The sequence below is a fragment of the Peromyscus maniculatus genome, chromosome 20 (assembly GCF_049852395.1).
Source record: "Peromyscus maniculatus bairdii isolate BWxNUB_F1_BW_parent chromosome 20, HU_Pman_BW_mat_3.1, whole genome shotgun sequence".
Lineage (NCBI taxonomy): Eukaryota > Metazoa > Chordata > Mammalia > Rodentia > Cricetidae > Peromyscus > Peromyscus maniculatus.
Genome location: NC_134871.1, coordinates 58,708,978 through 58,727,960, shown reverse-complemented (window position 1 = coordinate 58,727,960; position 18,983 = coordinate 58,708,978). Strand labels below are relative to the sequence as shown.

General features: G+C 41.4%; 1 protein-coding gene across 22 annotated transcripts in view; it reads right to left on the bottom strand.

Annotated features, from left to right (window-relative positions):
* Ppp6r2 (protein phosphatase 6 regulatory subunit 2) overlaps positions 1-18,983 on the bottom strand; it is a 100,365-nt gene that overhangs the window by 60,467 nt on the left and 20,915 nt on the right. For 2 of the 22 annotated variants that reach the window (XM_076556591.1, XM_076556582.1), the window contains exons 2-5: positions 11,377-11,504; positions 10,011-10,162; positions 3,564-3,646; positions 1,277-1,386 (exon numbers count right to left, since the gene is read on the bottom strand). The exons of 1 other annotated variant lie outside the window; for it this stretch is intronic. The gene's annotated coding sequence lies outside the window, so the exon portion shown is untranslated. Of the gene's footprint in view, positions 1-1,276; positions 1,391-3,262; positions 3,371-3,563; positions 3,647-10,010; positions 10,163-11,376; positions 11,508-18,983 lie in introns of those variants that run through there. 19 more of the 22 variants (XM_076556592.1, XM_076556583.1, XM_076556590.1 and 16 more) reach the window with 14 other exon arrangements.

The following is an 18,983-nucleotide window of genomic DNA, read 5'->3' as shown; positions in this document are numbered from 1 at the left end:
CAGCTAACCAGCAGCAATTACCCCATCAAAACAAAGGTTTCACTTCAGTGGTTCTAGTCTCTTGTTAATTACAGCCAATTCTTCAGCCTCAACTGACCAGGACCACAGATTCTTAATTCAAAATATCACATAAACAGCCCTGAGTCTCTGCCTCCCTCTGGAACTTCACAAGCCAGGCCTCCATCTCATGCAGTGCTTTCACCATTGTCTTCTAAGTTTCTACAGAACAGCCCATGGAGCTCTGAGCAACTCAAAACACATGGTCAGGACTGTCAACACTATACCCCATGGCCTGGTACCAATCCATCTTAGTTAGGGTTTCTACTGCTGCTGTGACAAAACACCATGACCATAAGCAACTTGGAGAGAAAATGGTTTATTTCAATTACACTTCCACATCACAGTTCATCACTGAAGGAAGTTAGGGCAAGGACTCAAGGCAGAAACTGAAGCAGAGGCCTTTATTGGAAATGCTCTTTAGTGGCTTGCTCCTCATAGCTTGCCCAGCCTGTTTTCCTATAGCACCCAGGACTACCAGCCCACAGTGAACTGGGCTCTCCACATCAATCACCAATCAAGAAAATGTCCCACAAGCTTGCCCACAGGCCAATCGAATGGAGACATTTTCTCAACTGAAGTTCCTTCTTCCCAAATGGCTCTAGCTTGTGTCAAGTTGACATAAAACTAACCGTCACAAACTGAAAACTTAAAGGGGGTCTGTTTATTTACTATAAATAATACCTGTGTGGTATACAACAAAAACCAGTAAAGAATTATTAAGAGTACCAGGTGGTGGTGGCACACACCTTTGATCCCAGCAATTACGAGGCAGAGGCAGGTGGATCTCTGAGTTCAAAGCCAATCTGGTCTACAGAGTGAGTTCCAGGATACCATGGCAACACAGAGAAACCCTGTCTCAAAATAAACAACAAACAAGTAATTGCTGATAAAATACCTATGAAATTATATATAAGATTTGGAATGAATTCCAAGCAAAGAAGTGCTTACTATAAAATAATCTATAATTTAGTATCTGTATGACTCTGGCTGGAGAGATGGCTCCGTGGTTGTGAGCTCTTTCTGCTCTCCCAGAGGACCTGAGTTCTCACAACCTTCTCTAACTCCAGCTCCAAGGGATCGAATGCCTCTGGTCTCCATAAGCACTGCATGCATGTGCACATACCCACATGCAGGTGTACACACCTACATATAATTACAAAGAATAAAAACAAATTTTTTAAAAATCTGTGTGACTGCTGGGGATAGTATTGCGCACCTTTAATCCCTTTAAACTCAAGAAGCAAAGGCAGGTAGGTTTCTGTTAGTCCAAAACTAGCCTGATCCTCATGGCCAGTTCCAGCCCATCCAGGGCTACACACAGAGAGCCTGTCTTGGAAAGAAGAAACAAACAAAACAACAAAATCTTTATGACTTAAAAACAGCAAAACAGAAAAATACCTGGCTCCTCATGCTCATCTCAGGCAATTTATATTTTGTTTGGTTTTGTTCTTCATGATTTTTTTCAGGTTGGCTTATACAACATAGCTAGAGTTGGTCTCAAACTCAAAATTCTTCTGCTTAACCTCCACAAAAGTCTAGGATTCCAGGCATGTGCTACCATACCCAGCTATTATTCTATCAACTAAAGATTCATTCTTTTGGACAGCCATTTATGTGACCAGAATGATGTTCAGTAGAGGCTTCTCTACCTGTTGATACGGCAAGGAAAAGGGGCTGTGTTACTGGGAAAATGGAAGAGATATTTTTAAGCTTAAAAACTATGTAAGTGGAATAAAGGTCTTAATATCCACAACAAAGGGAATATTGCTGTTGGTTATTTTTGCTCTTTTGGGGGGCCTGCCACTCAGCTCCCAAATATATCACATGGAGGCTTATTACTACTTACAAAAGCCCATCCTTTAGCTTGGCTTGTTTCTTACCAGCTTTTCTTAACTTTAAATTATCCCATCTACTTTTTTTTCTTACTTCTGTATATCTTACTTTCCCACGTACTCTGTGGTTGGCTGGATAGCTGTGAGGCTGTGAGGCTGTGAGGCTGGGTGGCTGGGTGGCTGGGTGGCTGGGTGGCTGGGTGGCTGGGTGGCTGGGTGGCTGGGTGGCTGGGTGGCTGGGTGGTTGGCCTCTAACATCCTCCTCTCGTTGTTCTCTTCTCTTTCTTCATTTCCTCCCAGAGTTCTCCTTCTATTTATTCTCTCTGCCTGTCATCCCTGCCTATCCTTTCTCCTGCCTCACTATTGGCTGTTCAGCTCTTTATTAGACTGATCAGGTGTTTTAGACAGGCACAGCAACACAGCTTCACAGAGTTAAACAAATGCAACATAAAAGAATGCAATACAGCTGGGCAATAAAGTGGTGGCGCACACCTTTAATCAATCCCAGCACTCAGGAGGCAGAGCCAGGAGGATCTCTGTGAGTTCAAGGCCAGCCTGGGCTACCAAGTGAGTTCCAGGAAAGGCGCAAAGCTACACAGAGAAACCCTGTCTCGAAAAACCAAAAAAAAAAAAAAAAAGAATGCAACACAGCTTTGCATCATTAAACAAATGTTCCACAGCATAAACAAATGTAACACACCTTAAAATAATATTCCACAACAGAATGCATAACTAAAAAAATAGCAATAAAGTAAACAAAAGCAAAACTCAAAATGAAACATCTACCATAATCTAGCATATGGAAAATAGGAAAGAAAAAATAAAGACAAAACTAAAATATTAGTAAATAAAAAATATGAAATAGGGCTGGAGAGATGGCTCAGAGGTTAAGAGCACTGGCTGTTCTTCCAGAGGTCCTGAGTTCAATTCCCAGCAACCACATGGTGGCTCACAGCCATCTGTAATGAGAGCTGGCGCACTCTCCTGGCATGCAGACAGAACACTGTATACCTAGTAAATAAATAAATCTTTAAAAAAGTATGAAATAAAATGACAGAAACTAGCACTAATAATGTCAACAGCCATATGTGGGATAAAGTTATCAATGAAAAAGTCTCTCAGACTGGATATAAAAAATTCCAACAAGGCTGGAGAGATGGCTCAGCAGTTAAGAGCACTGGCTGTTCTTCCAGAGGACCTGGGTTCAATTCCTAGCACCCACATGGCAGCTTACAACTGTCTGTAACTCCAATTCCAGGGGATCTGATACCTTCACACCAATGCACACAAAATAACGTTAAATCAATTTTAAAAATTCCAACAATGTTGACTCTAAACAATATACTTTAGCTGGGCATAGTGGCACACACCTTTGGTCTTATCACTTGGAAGGCAGAAACAGGCAGATCTCTGTGAATTCAAGGCCAGTCCGGTCTACATAGAGAGTTCCAGGACAGCCAAGGACATAGAAAGGAAGCCTGTCTCAAACAAAGACATACTTTAAAAACTGAACAAGGCAGAAATAGGACAACTGAAAAACACAGAGGGCAAATAGGAACCAAAAACTGAGATACAATTTTAATATCTGATAAACTTTAAGGCAAAAAACAATAAGAGGCAACGTTATACAAGGTAAGAAAGAAAAGATCTAAGCATGATAAACATACAAACCTTAAGAGATTCTGCAACCTCTATAGTGCAGCAGTGAACAGAAATCCATACAAATAAAACTGCCTTGGCCCTGGACATTGATCCTAGAGAAACAAAAACTTAAATGCACACAAAAACCTTCACAGCAGCTTTATTTATAACAGTCAAAAGCTAGAATAACAGCAGGGTACGCCTTTAATCACAGCACTCAGGAGGCAGAGGCAGGCAGATCTCTGAGTTCGAAGCTAGCCTGTTCTATACTGTGAGTTCTAGGACAGCCAGAGCTACCTGCTAAGATCCTGTATCAAACAAAACAAAACAGAAAGTGAGAATCACATTTTTTTGTATGCTAACCAAAAAAAAGGGGGGAGGGGAGTTAAAGGTTGGCACCAGCTTGGACAGTCTTCAAAATACAAACTAAATGCAGCATATGGAGCCAACACAGTAAGGAAAACAGGATGATTAAAAAGTGCTATTGTGCTCACTCTGATAGCTCATGTACTAAAACCACAATGATCTGGGAAAGTTAACATGGCCACCATGCAAGGAAGTTAGGAAAATTTATCATTCTTTTCTTATTTTCCTGCCTAAAATGTATATGCTATAGAAACAGCTAACAAGGAAATAACTTTAAATGATGGCTACTCTTGTTTAATGTCATATGAAAAATCCATGTGCAATTCCAAGCATAATTGTTATCCAAGCACAATTGTTAACATATGTACTAAGTTCATGTAAGTGGAATAAATGTTTTATGATTAGGAAAAAAACCTTTGTTTTTTGTTTTTTGTTTTGTTTTTGTTTTTTGAGAGAGTCTCATGTTTGTCAGAATAACCTCGAACTTTTTATATATAGCTGAGGGTCACCTTGAACTCCCAATCTTTCTGCCTCTGCCTCCCTGGTTCTGAGCTGGGCTCAAACCCAGGGCTTTTCATGTTAGGCAAGCATTCTACCAAAAGAATTACATCCCCAGCCCCCAAAAGGAACTACTGATGGGTACAAAAACTGAATAAGTTTCTAGAAATGTATTACTAGGCAAAGTAAACAAATGCCAAAAAGTTGTATACTATGATTCCATTGATGGCTTGGTGGATTTGGTTTTGTTTTGTTTCATTTCTTTGAGATATGATCTCACAATTCTCTCACTGCAGTCTCCTGAAAGCTTAAGAGTATGCCACCATGCCTAGCTCCAGTGCAACATTTTAAGTGATAAAATTTTAGAAATGGCGCAGTGGTACATACCTTTAATCACAGCATTTGGAAGGCAGAGGCAGGCTGGATCTCTGTGAGTTCAAGGCCCACCTGGTCTATATAGCAAGCAAATTCCAGCACAACCAGAGCTACTAAGAGAGACCGTGTCTCAAAAAAATAAATAAATAAATAAAAAATAAATAAAAATCTAGAAACAGAGGCTGAAGAGATGGCTTGGTAATTAAGAGAGCACTAGTTGTTCTTGCAGAGACCTGGGTTTGAATCCTAGCACCCACATGGTGGTTCACAACCATATGTAACTCCAGTTCTGGGGGATCTAATGCCCTTGCCCTCTTCTGACACCTGAAGGCACCAGGCATGCATGTAGTACAGACATACATGCAGGCCATACACTCATACACACAAAATAAATACAACTTTAAAAAATATTAGAAACAGGAGGACAGTGTAGTGGATAGTATTACTAACAGGATTTAGTATCACCTAGAGAGAGACAAACTTCTAGGCATACCTGTGATGGAGTCTTGTGGTGATATTTTGTGTATACTCTATTAAAAAAAGCTTGCCTAAAGACCAGAGGGCAAAGCCAGCCACTAGTTAGCCATAGAGACCAGGCAGTGGTGGCACACACCTTTAATCCCAGCACTTGGGATCTCATGCCTTTGCTCCCAGTATTTGGAGGCACACATGCCTTTAATCCCAGCACTAGGGAGGCTGAACAGGAAGTGATATGGCTGGACGGAGAAAAGAAATATAAAGGGGAGGAAACAGGAGCTCAGTCTTTTCGGCCGAGGAGTTGATGAGGTGAGAGGTGGCTGTGGCTCGTTCCTTTGTCTCTGATCTTTCAGCATTTACCCCAATATCTTTTTATTATAAGACCAATTTGGATTCGTGCTATAGAGTCTCTTGATTAGGTTAACTGAAATGAGCAGACACACCCATGGAGTAGGGAGCATGATTCCCTAGGCTTGGGTTCTAGACCACATAAAAAGGAGGAAGCCAGCTCAGCACAAGCATTCATTCATTGCTCTCCTCTTCCTAACTGAATGCAACACAGCCAAGACTGCTCCGGGTGCTTGACGGACTATACCCTTAAGCTGTGGACCAAAATAAACTATCCACCTTACATTGCTCCCATCAGGATATTGTATCACAGCAACATGAAAAGACAGATTCTTGGTTTCCAGTGTCTGGGAATTAGGAGAGGAGAAAAAGGGAAGTAAATATGGTTATAAAAGTGACATGACAACCGGGCATGGGAGTGCACACTTGCAATCCCAGCCCTAGGGGGGTGAAAGCGGCAGGATCAGGAGTTCAAGATCATCCCTCACTACAGAGCAAGTTCAAGTCCATGACTACATACACACACACACACACACACACACACACACAGAGAGAGAGAGAGAGAGAGAGAGAGAGAATGAACTGAGGAGGTCAAATTGAGTGTGGTAGCACACATTTGCAATCCCAGCATTTGAAAGGCTGAAGCAGTCAGGTATCTGTAAGTTCCAGGATAACATGAACTACATACAAGCTTCAGGCCAACAAGAATCAGCCTAAAAACAAACAAACAACTGGGAGGTGTGAATAGTCAGTAGACTGTGACAGTCCCACTTCCTGGTTAGAACTCTGTAAAACATTTCTACTATTGCTGGCCTGCAATCCTGCCACCTGGAAGGACAGGCAGAAGAAAGAGTAGTAGTTCCAGCTCAGCCACAGCTGCACAGGGAGCTGGCGGCCAGCATGGGCTATTTGAGAGCCTTTCTCAAAACAAAGTTTCATTATGGGGGAAATGGGTAAAGGACACAAGGGATTTCTCTGTTATTTCTTACAGTTGCGCTGAATAAGCTCAGGCTGCTAAGGAAACTTAAACACCTAAAAATGGAATACAAAAATTTCCAACATCCAATGTAACATTTACAAATATAAGCAACTGGGTTGGGAAGAATGCTCAGCCATTAAAGGCTAGGCTCACAACCAAAAATACAAATATAATCCCCAACACAAGAACTTCAGATGACCAGTGTCATACAGATTACTTTCTCTAAAAACAATAAGATATGGATGGAAACTGATATCAAAAGTTTTTTTTAAGATTTTGTTTTGTAGCCGGCAGTGGTGATGCACGCCGTTAATCCCAGGACTACGCAGAAAAATCTTGTAAAAACCAAACAAAATCTTTTTTTTGGGGGGGGGGGGGGTCAAGACAGGGTTTCTTCGTGTAGTTTTGGTGCCTGTCCTGGATCTTGCTCTGTAGACCAGGCTGGACTCGAACTCACAGAGATCCGCCTGCCTCTACCTACTGAGTGCTAGGATTAAAGGTGAGCACCACCACTGCCTGGCTAAGATTTTATTTTTATTTCTATGTATATGTGTCTGTGTATGTGTGTGCGCACACATACACAGATGCTCTGGAGCTAGAGTTATAGATACTCATGAGCTGCCTGACATGGTGCTGAGAATCAAAATCTTGTCCTCAGGAAAAGCAGCAAGTGCTCTTAACTCAAGCCATCTCTCTAGTCCTAAGGACTGGGTTTTTTGTTGTTTTTTAAAGAAAGGGTCTTCTGTAGCCCACCCTGGCTGGCCCTAAACTCTCTGTACAGCTGAGAATCATCATAAATCACTGATCCTGTGGCTTCCACGCTCAAACGGTGGGATTATAGGAGTGTGCCACTCACTGCATTTAGTTCAGGTTTTTGTTTTGTTTTTTTGTTTTTAAATCCTACCTATGGATGTGACTATAGGCACGTGCCACCATTCTCCACTTAGTTTTTTGTTTTGTTTTTAAATCCTACCTATGATCTCACAAGCTATTCGTAAAATTAACACAGAAATGCAAGGAATTGAGCATAGACAACACAGTGGTGAAAAGAAAGAACAATCCTGGAGGACTCACAGGTTCGGCTTCCTCTATTCATACTGACTAAGGAATATGGAGGGAATTTAAGGACACAAACACTTCATTGAGGGGCCCACTGTGCTCCCATGCCATTTCCAAACTGGTGGTCACCGATTAAGACGTAAATGTAGGTAGAAAAGGGCCTGGTAGAGTGGGGTCAAGGGGCTGGGAGGGTTCAGAGAAGGTGGAGGTGCAGTAAGCTGAATGCACTATGGATGTGGTAGTCTGAATGAGAATGCCCAGTATGTAGGCTCATATATGCGAATGTTGGTTCCCAGTTCATAAACTGTTTGGGAAGGATTAGGAGGTGTGACCTTGCTGGAGGAAGTGTGTTCTTGCTAGAGACAGTGTGACCTTGTTGGAGGAGGTGTGTCACTGGGGGGTTGGGGCCTGAGGTTTCAAAAGCCCATGCCAGGCCCAGTGACTTTGTCTACTTGCTGCCTGTGGATCAGGATGCATAGCTCTCAGTCACTACACACGTGTCATACTTATGTGCTCCCCACCAGAGATCAACAGGAGCTCAGCCTCAGATAACACAGCTCCCATATCTGTGACTCAGAGAACATCTCAGAAGAGGGAGTAGAAAGGCTGTAAGAGCCAGTCTCTCCTAGAAATGGCAGCATAAACAAGACTATAATGACGGCCATGTCAACAGACATGGTAATGTGGAAGGAGGAAAATTTCATGGATCCCACTTCTAGATAAAGAACTACAGGCAACTAATAACTGTGGGGAGAAGGAGAATTAGCCTCTCCCAGAGATGAGCACCTTAACTGGTTGTCCAATACAGAGTAGTCAGCCTTGAAACCATATACACGCACAAACAAAAACAGACTCATTAGGTTGTATTTATATCTTTGTGCATACACACACATATATACATGTATATGTACATAACAATAACAATATCAAAAAAAAGAGGCTAGCCAGGTGGTGGTGGTGCACTTTTTTAAAAAGATTTATTTTATGTATATGAGTGTTCTATCTACATGTACACCTGTATGCCAGAAGAGAACATCATCAGATCCCACTATAGATGGTTGTGAGCCACCATGTGCAGAGGACCTCTGGAAGAGCAACCAGTGCTCTTAACCATCTCTCCAGCCCTGGTGGTACATACTTTTAATCCCAAAACTCGGGAGGCAGAAGTAGGCAGATCTCTGAGTTTGAGGCTAGCCTGGTCTACAAAGTGAGTTCCAAGATAGCTAGGGCCAGACAGAGAAATGCTGTCTCGAAAAATGAAAACAAACAACAACGAAACCCCAACAATACAAAATGTATTTTTAATTATGTGTGTGTTGTATGTCACATGTGTGGTTGCCCTTGGGCTGGTAAAAACCTCAGGTCCTCTGGAAGGGAAGCAATTGCTCTTAAACATGATCCCATCTCTTCAGCTCTTAGTCTTTTTACATTTACTTATTTATTTGAGTGAGTGAGTGTGCGTGTGTGTGATCAATTTGTGGGCATCAGTTTTCTTCGATCAAATTCCTATCTTTGGGCACAGGCCATCACACATGTCTGTGGTCAGAAGAAAACTTGAAGGGATCAATTCTCTCCCTCCATCATGGGTTCTGGGGATCAAACTCAGGTCATCAAGCTTGTGCAATAAACATTTTTACCCACCAAGCCATCTCACCAGCCCATTTTCTCTTTTTAATTCATATTAGTCGGGATACAACATGCTTCATAAGTCTATGGACTTACGTATTATTAGTTTTTGAAAAGTTTAAAGCCCTTGATACTTCGAATAATGCTGTGCCTCCATTTTCCCTATTTTTACAGTGGAATCCCAACTATCCATTTATATCATTTTTACAGGAACTCTATTTTTCCTTAATCTCATTTTCTATTTCCCATCTCTCAGTTCAACAACTCTGAATATTTTTTTCAGATACATGTTACAGTTCACTAATTCTGTCTTCATATACATTTCATCTGTTTAAATTCATGAGTGTCTTTAGCTGCTAAACCATCTTGCAGGCCCAATTCTTGAATATTTCTTTTTCAAACTTTTGTTTGTTTGTTTGTTTAATTGAAGCAGGGTCTCAGTAGCACATGCTGGTCTTGAACTTATGGTTATACTCTTACCTCAGCCTCTCAAATTCTGGGATTACAGGTGTGAACTACCATGCCTGGTCTCTGTATACCCTATCTTCCATAAAGATGCTTAACTATGGAGAAGGCCATACTCTTCCTTCCACAGATGACCTGCTGGTTACCACTGTGAGCATCCTTATTCATAAACCAACTTTGGACTTAGTATATCAACACAGCAGGATGCTTTTCCCGTTGTGACAACTATTCTTGAGATTCTGTCAAGAACAACATGCTACAGGCAACATCTCCTACATGCTTACCCAGCACTGAATGAATGAAAGGAGCCTCAAGTTCTGCTTCTTTATTTTTCCAGGGTGACACAATCAGAAGACAGAGGGTAGGATTCAAACACAAGTGTCGCCCGTATGATCATATGATCCTACAGTTCCATGAAAGAGTCCAACAGAACATTCTGTGGTAGAGATTGTTGCCAAGAGAGAATTAGAATCTAAACTGAAATTTATTATCTGTCCAGCCACAAATTAGCTCTTATTTTTTTTCTATTTTCACTTTTTAAACTTTATCACTGCCAGGTATGGTGGCCCATGCCTTTAATCCCAGCACTTGAGAGGCAGAGGTAGTTGTCTCTGTGTGTTGGAGGCCAGCCTGATCTATGTAGTGAGTTCTAGACAGCTGGGGCTACATACAGACACTCTGTCTCAAAAAAAAAAAAAAAAAAAAAAGAATGAATAAATAAACAATAAGCTTTATTTATCATTATTGTGTGTGTATGTGATGTGTGTTAGTACAGGAGCAAATGTGCCATCACACATGTCTAAAAATCAGAAGACAGCTTTTAGGGGTCAATTCTCTCCCTCCACCATGGGTTCCAAGGATCAAACTCAGGTAAGCCATCAGATTTGTGCAATAAGAGCCACCTTGTCAGCCTATTTTCTCTCTTATTTCATATTAGTTGGGATACAACATGCTTCTTAAACCTACGAACTTATGTCTCATTCATTTTTGAAAAGTGGTGCTTTATCACAGCAACAGAAAAAGAAACAGGACACAGAGTATGTTTTATTCTGAAGAAAATCAATGCTTTCTTTAGTACAAAGCAAAAGAGTTGCCATAATGCTCAGTGTCCTGTCTTTTGTTCTTTAGAGTGCTATCTGAATTTCTAGTACAACAAAATGCTGGCAAGAAATTACATGAACCAAGTGTTGTGATGTCCACCCAGAATTCCAGCATTCAGGGCACAAGGGAGAAGGATCATAAGTTCAAAAACAGTTTTGACTATATAGTGAGATCCTGTCAGAGAGACAGAGAATTCCAACATCAAATTGGATTATAAAAGAAAGGCTTTCAATGGGCCAGTGAGACCCCCACCTCAAAAAACAGAAACAAAAGATTTCACTGTCATCCAATCTTTGAATGTCCATCTATACAACGTATTTGAGTAAACTGTACAATGAAGTAGAATTTGAGCTGGGCGGTGGTGGCGCATGCCTTTGATCCCAACATGTGGGAGGCAGAGCCAGCAGATCTCTGTGAGTTCAAGGCCAGTCTAGTCTACAGAGCGAGATCCAGGACAGGCACTAAAACTACACAGAGAAACCCTGTCTTGAAAAAAACCAAAAAACAACGAACGAAGTAGAATTTAATTGAAAAGAAAGATCAACTTACCTTCAATGGCTGTACCTTGTTTAAATCTTGTGTTCAGGCAAAATAAAAAGCATTTGGGTTTTTTCTTCTGTATATATGCAACTTTAAAAAAGATGTTTTCATTCAGGTTAGAGTTTTAGCCTATTTACCTGAAAAATAAGAGAAAAATACTAATTTTCCTTTATAAGTTAATTTTCTTAGTTTCTTTCCTGTTGCTGTGATAAAATATTTTCCAAAAGCCACTTAAGGAAGGGCTTATTTTAACTCGCAGTTCAAGGTCCATCATGGTAGAGAAATCAACGCAGCAGGAACCTGAAGCAGTTAGTCACATTACATTCACAGTCAAAGAAGAGATCAACAAATACCTGTAATCAGCCCACTGTCTCCTCCCATACAGTCTAAGAGCAATGCCTACAAAATGGTGCCACCCATGGTGGGCAGGTCTTCCCATCTCAATTACTGCATCAAGATAATCTCCTATAGACATGCACCAGAAGTCCATTTCCCAAGTAATTCTAGATCTTGTCAAGTTGACAACATCATACTAATAAAAAATGTTGAAGGTTGGTGGTGTACATCTTTAATCCCAGCACTCAGGAGGCAGAGGAAGGTATCTACTATGATCTCTATGAGTTTGAGGCCAGCCTGATCTATAGCACGAGTTCCAGGACAGCCAGAAAAAGTCAGGCAAAATACAAGGCAAACAAAAGAAATCAAGAACTGTTATTTTGATTGTCATCTTGATTGAGACCTAGGAGAGCAATAAAGTACCTCTGGGTGTGTCTGAGGGCATTTTGAGAGATGATTAATTAAGTTGTGGAGAACTGCCTTGAATGTATAGGGGACACCATCTCATAGGCTGAGGGCCTGGACAGAATAAAACAGAAAACGGAGAAGCTAGCTAAGCAGTCATACTTTCCTTGACTTTTTCTTTCTCTCCCTCCTTCCCTCATTCTTTTCGGTCCTTCCTGGCTCCCATGATATACAGACTATGATCTGATAGACTATGGTAGACGAACACCAATATGACTGGGTAATACCACTCAGACTAGAGACTAAATAAATCTCACCTCCCATAAACTGTTTACATGGGTATTCTGTCACACAAGTGTAAACCAACATTAAAAACTGGTACTGGGGGCGGGGGGGGGGGGGGGGGGGGGCTAGAACTATGGCTCAGCTGTTTGTTATGAGCACTGGATGCTCTTCCTGGGTTCAATTCCAAGCATCTACCCGATGGCTCAACAACCACAGCTCCAGTTCTGGGGAATCTGACACCCTTTTCTGGCCTCCACAGTTACCCAACAAGCACATGGCATACAGACATATACATGCAAGTAAAACACTCATTTAAAATAAAATGGTATGGGGTACAGAGGTAGGTATTGCATGGCTAAAAACATGTTTTGGTTTTTTTTTTTTTTTTTTTTTGTTATTGTTGTTTCTAGAGACCATTAACTAAGAACTATTAAGACCTACCCTGGCCAGGCAGTGGTGATGCACACAGATGGATCTCTGAGAGCTCGAAGCTGCCTGGTCTACAGAGTGAGTTCCAGGACAACCAGGATTATACAGAGAAACCTTATTCCAAAAAAATCAGAAAGAGAAAGAGGGACCTGCTCTGAAGTAGGCAGCACCAATTCTTTTTTTTTTTTTTTTTTTTTTTAGTTATGAATGTTCAGTCTTAGCTCTTATTTCTTGCTAGCTTTTATAACTTAAATAATCCTGTTTCTCTTCCCCTATGTTTTGCCTCAGGCCTTTTTTTTTCTTTAAACCTTTCTTTCTGTATTTCCTACTTTCACTGCTTCTCACGTCTGTCAGGCGGCTGCCTGGCTTCTGGCCTGGGGCGAGTCCTCGTTCTCCCGTTCTTCTTCTCTCTTTAGCCTAGATTTCTCCTATTGCTTATTCTCTCCGCCCGCCAGCCCTGCCTATCCCTCTCTTGCCTAGCTATTGGCCATTCAAAGTAATATTCTGCAGCACAAACAAATGTAACACAATTCTACATAGTTAAAATAATGTGGGTTGGGGATTTAGCTCAGTGGTAGAGCACTTGCCTAGCAAGCACAAGGTCCTCAGCTCCAGGAGAAAAAAAAAAGGAAATAATGTTCCACAACACTGTCTCTCCTGGCTTAAGAGGGTGCTGGGATTTAAACTCAGTTCCTCATGCTTACCTGCAGGCACTTAGAAATACCTCCTAATTCCCAGCCTCCCTCCCCCTATTTTTTTTCTTTGCTTCTTTTTTTCCTTTTCTTTTCTTTTTTTGGTTTTTCAAGACAGGGTTTCGCAGGGTGGTAGTGACACATGCCTTTAATCCTAGCACTCGGGAGGCAGAGGTCTACAGAGAGAGATCCAGGACAGGCACCAAAACTACACAGAGAAACCCTGTATCAAAAATCCAAAGACAGGGTTTCTCTATGTAACAGTCCTGCTGCTGTCCTGGAACTCACTCTGTAGACCAGGCTGGCCTCAAACTCAGAGATCCATCTGTCTCTGCCTCCCGAGTACTGGGATTAAAGGTGGGCAGCAGCAATTCTTAAGGTAGAAATCCAAATGGAATAAAAGGAGAAAATGAAAGAAGCCACCTAGTCCAGGCATTTTCTCCCTCTGTTTCCTTAAGAGCATAATGTAAGTTACTGTAGCAGGAATCTTAAAAAGTCTTACTAATAAAAACAAACCTGAGCCAGGTATTGGGGTGAACGCTGGAAGATCAGAGAGACAGAACAGGCCACATCCACCTCACCTTGCCAATTCCTCAGCTGATCTGTTTCCTCAGAATGGAAGCCTCTGAGTCCTCATCCGAATGGCTCTCAGCTGAACTGTTACTCAGAAGCCTAAAAGCTTAACAGCCTAGTTCCTGGTTTTCACGCCTTATATACCTTTCTGCTTTCTGCCATCACTTCCTGGGATTAAAGGCGTGAGTCACCATACCTGGCTGCTTCCAGTGTGGCTTTAAACTCACAGAGATCCAGATGGATCTCTGCCTCCCAAGTAACAGGATTAAAGGTGTGTGTGCCACCATTTTCTGGCCTCTATATCTAGTGGCTGTTCTGTTCTCTGACCCCAGATAAGCTTATTAGGGTACACAATATTTTGGGGAACACAATATCACCACAAGTTACTTTGTTCCACCATACCCTCCCTGACAAGAGAGACTGAAAACTCAGAAACTGTGAGACAAAAATCGTCTTTCCACCCTTGTTCTGTTCAGCTATTTGGTCACAAGGACACAAAACTGATACACTATGTTTAGTTGTATCCAAATCATCGGAACATTTCATAATTAAGGAACTAAAAAACTCGTTACTTATTCAAAAAAAATTACTAACAATATAAATCACTCCACATTTGACTAACTGGTTCAGTAGTTAGAATGTCACACCAAACAATCCAAGGATAATGGGTACTGTGAACACGGTTATAGTGCCACCTACTTAGGAGGCTGAGGAAAGAGGATCTCTTGAGGCCAGGAGTTCAAGGCCAGCCTGGGCAATACAGCAAGACATTGTTTTGTTTCTTTGCATCTAGAGATACTCACATTAAGTGAATTAAGTCAGTCTAAGAAAGATAAATGTTGCATGTTTTCTTTCATTTATGGCTCCTAGACCTTATAGATACATAATGTCATATGTACAGATGATATGAAAGTAGAAGCAAATTTGTCTGGGGGAACAAATGGGAGTGAGAAAAGAAAAGGGAGAAAGCAGGGTAGAGAGAATGTGCTCAAAGAATATTATACAGTTGCAAGAAGTTGGTTTTCAGTAACCCTGTTTAATTTAAAAAAATAAAAAGAACCTAAGGATATGACAAGGATTTCTATTGAAGTTGCCAGTTTCATAACAGAAGACTGCTACCATTAACAAATGCACATTCCTGGTGTGGTAGTTTGAATGAGATTGATCCCCATAGGCTCGTATATTTGCATGCTTAGTGCCCAGTTGGTGAACTACTTGGAAGGATTAGGTACGGCCTTGTTGGAGTAGCTGTGTCACTGGGGATGGGCTTTGAGTGATCTTTCTTTCTTCCTTCCTTCCTTTCATTTCTTTCTTTCTTCCTTTCTTCTTTCTTTTGGCTTTTTTCAAGACAGGGTCTCACTACAGAGCCCTGGCTGTCCTGAAATTCACTAAATAGACCAGGCTGGTCTCAAACTCACAGAGATCTGCCAGCCTCTGTCTCCCGAGTGCTTAGACTAAAGGTGTGTGATATTATACCCAGCTCTTGACTGTGAGGTTTCAACAGCCCACAGCAGTGTCCCTGTCTCTCTGGCCTGAAGCCTGCAGCTCAGGATGTCAGCTCTCAGCTACTGCTCCTGCACCATGCGCCCTGTCATGATGAGAATGGACTGACCCTTTGAAACTGCAAGCAAGCCCCAGTCAAAAGTTTTCTAAGAGTTGCCTTGGCTTGGCCGGGCGCACACCTTTAGTCATAGCATTTGGGAGGCAGAGCCAGATGGATCTCGGTAAGTTCAAGGCCAGCCTGGTCTGCAGAGCGAGATCCAGGACAGGCACCAAAACTACACAGAGAAACCCTGTCTCGAAAAAAAGCAAACAAACAAACAACCCTTCATGTCTCCCCATATAGAATCTAGATATTTATATATTTAATGCATACATACATATACATAAAGATGTGAAAGCAAGAAGGAGGGACTCTGGGAGGAAGGAGATCAGCATGGGGAAGGACATGGAAAGGTGTTGGAGTATGAATATAAAAAAGTACAATGAGGGTCTGGAGAGATGGCTCAGAGGTTAAGAGCACTGACTGCTCTTCCAGGGGTCCTGAGTTCAATTCCCAGCACCCACATGGTGGCTCATAACCATCTGTAATGAGATCTGGCGCCCTCTTCTGTATACATAATAAATAAATAAATCTTTAAAAAAAAAGTACAATGATATGTATACATGAGAACATCATAATGAAATCCACTGTTTTGTTTATTAAAAATTAATACTAAAAATGTGGAAAGATCCTGTCTCATTAAAAAAAGAAGGCCGGGCAGTGGTGGCACACGCCTTTAATTCCAGCACTCGGGAGGCAGAGCCAGGTGGATCTCTGTGAGTTTGAGGCCAGCGTGGTCTACAGAGTGAGTTCCAGGAAAGGCACAAAGCTACACAGAGAAACCCTGTCTCGAAAAACCAAAAAAGAAGGAGGAGGAGGAGGAGGAAGAAGAAGAGAAGAAGAAGAAACTGGAAGATAAGAGCCTAAAAGTACAAACAACCCAAGTGTCCATCAAGAGATGAATAAATAAACAAAACAGGACACAGGTAGCTGAGGGGTGTAGCTCAGTGGTAAGGTGTATGCTTAACATACATATGACATTGCATCAATGCCCAATACCAAAGAAGATGGGCATAAACAATGGAATATTACTCAATATCAAAAAGGAAATTCAGAGGAAGAAGGCTGTCTGTGAGTTCAAGGCCAGCCTGGTCTACAGAACATTCCATGAAAGCCAGGGATACACAGAGAAACTCTGTCTCAAAAAAAAAACAGGAAGAAAGAAAAAATACCATATAAACCCATTTATATGAGGAAATTAGTTTCAAAGACAGAAAGTTCAACAGCAGTTAGTTGACAAGGAGCTGAGGGAAGGGTGAGTTAACAGCTTCGATATAGTAGGTACAAAGTTTCAATCTGACAAGATGGGGCTAGACTATATTTCCATGATGGAGTGCTTGCCTACCATGTACTAGATTCCGAGTTCATCCCTAACAGTGCAGAAGCTTCAGAAATCCTTCTGGAATAAGCACTCCAACATCAATGAGAGTAGATGAGAGGAAATGTATTCACCAGTGGACTAAAGCCCAGATAGTTCCTGAAAAGCCTGGGTTTGGGGTCCAGTTTGCATTCTCATTTTATACTCAAAGACCACAAGGAGGGGAGAGTTAGCGAAACTGGTCAGGCTGTTACTGGGCAACAATCTACTATTTTATGCCATTTCTCCAGGTCTTCTGTTCCAGGCACCATTAGAAGCCACGCTTGGCAAAGGGCAGCACAAGCAGCGCTTGAGGAGAACCACTAAATAAATGAGTGTGTGTTCTAACTGGTCTTTCCTACCTTATTCTACTTCAAGGGGGTAAAGAATTGGGAAGATAAAAGGTTTGTAAAAAAAAAAAATTTGTTTTTTAAGTTCTGAACTTGAATAGTGATGATATACAGTATGGATTGCTACAGTGGTAGATTTCAAATTACATAAATTTTATCACAACTAAACATTAGTTGAACTTGGTAGCCCCATGACTTGAGAGGCTCAGACAGGAGGATCACTACTAATTCATCACTAACCTAAGCAACTTGATAACACCCTCTCTTTTAAAAAATTCATTTAGCTATGCATGATGGCACACACTTTTAATTTCAGCACTCAGGAGGCAGGAGCAGGTGGATCTCTGAGTACTTCAAGGCCAGCCTGGTCTACAGAATGAGTTCCAGAATGGCAGGGTCACACAAAGAAACCCTGTCTCAAGAGAAAAGAAAAAAGAAAAGAAAAGAGAAGAGAAAAGAAAAGAAAAAAGAGAAGAGACGAGAAGAGAAAAGAAAAGAAAAAAAGAAAAGAAAAGAAAAAAGAAAAGAAAAGAAAAAAGAAAAGAAAAGAAAAGAGAGAGAAAGAAAAAAAAAGGCCCTGAACAAATCTAGTAGCCTCTCTTTCTGTCTCCATTTTCCTTGTCTTTGAAAGGATAATACATACTTATAATGAAAAAGGATAATTTAGCCAGGCATGGTGACGCATACCTTTCATCAGAGCAGAGGTAGGTGAATCTCTGTGAGTTCAGGACCAGTCTGGTCTCCAGAGTGAGTTCCAGAACAGCCAGGAATATACAGAGAAACCCTGTCTTAAAAAACAAACAAAGCCAGGCGGTGGTGTCATATGTCTTTAATCCCAGCACTCAGGCTGGAGAAATGGCTCAGAGGTTAAGAGCACTGACTGATCTTCCAGAGGTCCTGAGTTCAATTCCCAGCAACCACATGGTGGCTCACAACCATCTGTAATGAGATCTGGTACCCTCTTCTGGCCTTCAGTCATACATGCTGTATACATAAAAAATAAACAAACAAACAAATAAATAAATAAATAAAATCCCAGCACTCAGGAGGAAGAGCCAGGAAGATCTCTGTGAGTTCAAGGCCATCCTGGTCTACAGAGTGAGATCCAGGACAGGCACCAAAACTACACAGAGAAACCCTGTCTCGAAAAACCAAACAAAAAAAATAATTTAATGTAAACAATTTAGAATAACTAATATACAGAAGGCCTTTAAATACAAGTAGTTACTTTTTATTTCATTAACTTAATAAATAACTAGGAATTAAATACCTACAGAATTTGAATGTAGTAGAACCAGCAAAATGGCTCAGTGGGTAAAAGGTTGCAAGCCTGGCAACCTGAGTTCAATCCCCAGAACCCACATAGAGGTGATGGACAGAGGCTGGGCATGGCAGCGCACATCTTTAGTCCAGCACTTAGGAAGCAGAAGCCAGGGCAAGGATGGGAATCTCTGTGAATTTGAAGCCAGCCTGGTCTACAGATTGAATTTCAGGCCATCCAGGGATACATGGTAAGCCCTTCTTAAAATTAAAAAAAGAAAGAGAGAGAGAGAAACAAAGAAACAAACGAAGAAAGAAAGAAAGAA